Source organism: Ascaphus truei (genome assembly GCF_040206685.1).
Source record: "Ascaphus truei isolate aAscTru1 chromosome 13 unlocalized genomic scaffold, aAscTru1.hap1 SUPER_13_unloc_3, whole genome shotgun sequence".
Taxonomy (NCBI): Eukaryota; Metazoa; Chordata; class Amphibia; order Anura; family Ascaphidae; genus Ascaphus; species Ascaphus truei.
The window spans coordinates 17,165-19,758 of record NW_027453847.1 but is presented as its reverse complement, the minus strand read 5'-3'; the positions used below and the strand labels follow the sequence as shown (position 1 = coordinate 19,758).

The following is a 2,594-nucleotide window of genomic DNA, read 5'->3' as shown; positions in this document are numbered from 1 at the left end:
GCTTCCCGCAACCATGCCACAGATGGCCAGGTAAAGGTCTGGCCAAGAACACTGTGCTATTCCATCCACCAGGGGGAGGAAGTAGTTCGGAACCAATGAGTGTTACCCCAGAGCATAATTTCCAAGAGATTACCCAGGCGGAGGCTCACAAAAGTCAAAGTGAGGTACCCCCACATTATCAGTTAGGGGCACCCCACAATTGGTCTCAGCAAGCAGCTAACACTCAGCTGGCCTCGGTTATCTTATGTGAACTGAACCCTATTATTTAGAGTCAAGTGTGATAAGTTGTACATATCATGCCCTGCATTTTTATTGTATACACGTATGCTGAGTGACGTCGTTCCCCAAGCGGGGACGTTGGATTTTACACCAGGGGGAGAGTGTAGCAGACTTCCCCCTAGCTCCCTTATCACTGCGGTAGCCATTACAGGAACGCGCATGTGCAGTAAAGATAGCACACACGGTCCCAATGCTACAGAGGTCCTGAGTGGACTACTATTCCCAGCAGCCTCTGGGGATTGCCCTTTCACCCACATCACGTGCAGCCAGCCAGCAAATAGGGTTTTGCAGCTTCTCCTGTGGAGGAAGGATACAATGTTGCGGGGACCACGTTGTCAGTTGGAGCTGGGAGCAGGAAGGGGGAGGAAGTGTGTAAGGAGCAAGGCTCTTACACTAGGCCAGGTTACCCCCAGGTCCCAGGTAGGTCCCACTCCCCACTATGTTAGTGGGTAAGTTCTTAGGGAAGGCCCCTTAGATAGGGACCCTGCCCTTAGGTGTGTGTAAGTCTAGTCAGTGGCACAGCTGCCATGGTGTGTGCTCTGATTAGAATATAAAAAGTGGCTTTGTAGTGCAGCCACAGCAGTTATTTGGCTGTGTTAGTGAGAGGCCCCTCATAGGAAGAAGGGGGGTTGCTTTCTAGTCATTCAGTGTGTGTTATATCACCAGTGGCAGTTGCATGTGGTGAGCTGCCAGAGTCTGGGATCAGACAGAAGCTACAGGGAGAGTTCTTCTGCATGCAGGGACTAGGGTAGAGGCATACCCCAGGGCCCAGTTAGTCCCCTATGACACCAGAGGAAGCTGTATGGTATAGGGTCGGCCTTAGGAGCGGGACTCCTTCACCATATTTAGAGAGCAAGAGGATTTCTGTCTGACAGTACCTGACTGTCAGTACAACGTGTATCAGAGACTGTGTTCAAGGTTCATTCCGGCTGGAGATTCTTTTCCCTGTGGAGTCAGCGTGTGCATCGATTCCTGCAGAGAGCAGCGCAGCACGCCGTGGGATCACTGTGCGGTGTTGCTGAGTCCAAGGATTTTCCTGACCAGGACTGGTCAGGGAGGTAGTTTACAACACAGGGAAGCGCTATCCCTCACACACACTTTCTTTACTGTTGTGGACACTCAAGAGACTGAGGGGAATGTGATGATGGACATGTGGGTGAGGGGATGGTATGCATTCAGAGTGATGCACTGTTATTCATATATTGTTTGATGTTATGCAAAGAGAGTGTTATTGAAGTTACAAGTCATGCTCAGTAAATACTGTTTATTCACACGGTGTGTATTTACTGTATGGTTGTTCTGGTGAGGGCACACTCCCACCCCGTTGGGATCCCTCATCAGTGGAGGCGCTGCACCGAGTGTAAGTACATACCCCAGGTTCCCCGTGGCGGAAGCTCAGCTCTCCTGGTTGCCAAACAGGTACCGCACCACACTGAGAAGTAGTCAGATACACCTACCCACCCCAATCTCACTTAGGGGGGGAAAAGAGGGCTACACATAGAAGCAAGCTGACACTGTCTGCTGCTCCCTGGATAGAGATAGAGAGATAGATAGATAGATCGTTTTTTTGCAGCGCTCAGCAGATACATTTTTGCTGCTGCTGCTGCTGCAACTCATATTATACAGTTCTTGGCCCTTTTTGTTTAGAATGTTTTTTTCATGAATTATATGTGTTTCCGTATTTCCCAATCCACCTGAATTTATTCCTAAATGTCTGCGCAGGTGCCTAATTGTAATTTCTCCCTGTTTGAGATGTTGCTACCTGGCTAGTTGGTGGGTGGGTGCTCCTTTTATGCCACAGTTATTGACAAGGCCCAAAGCCCAAGCAGTGGGAATAGCAGCTTGTCTGAACAAACACCTGTGCTGTGGGTGGTGGTTGTTGTTGTTGATTTTTGTTTCTGTTTTTTCTAACAGTCGAAAAACAGGGGAGAGCGCGCACGCAGTCCCCCACTACCAGAAATTGTGCAGTCGAGTTTCCCGCATGTGGGGAAATCGCAGAGGTCAGCTAGCTCCAAGTGCAATGAGCAAGCCTCGCCCTGGGAGAGCCACCTGCAAGATCATTTTTTTTTTTTTTTTTTCCTATTAAATGTTTTAATTCATACATATTTATTTACAGAGTTACTTTTCGGAAAATAACAAACCCCCCTTTCATTACAACAACCCATACTGTACATTTTGTTAATACATTTCATATTTCAACATTCAAATACATTTTATAATAAAGAAAAACTCTTTCACCTCATTAACTAGCACCCTATGCAGGGACAAACACCTGTCCTGTTTTCCCTCATCCAACACATTCTCCCTCTTTCCAG

The 2,594-nt window shown here is 48.0% G+C and overlaps 1 pseudogene; it reads right to left on the bottom strand.

The window, feature by feature from the left end:
* Positions 1 to 2,201: 2,201 nt before the first annotated feature.
* Positions 2,202 to 2,343, bottom strand: LOC142474034 (U1 spliceosomal RNA; annotated as a pseudogene).
* Between the last annotated feature and the right edge of the window lie 251 nt (positions 2,344 to 2,594).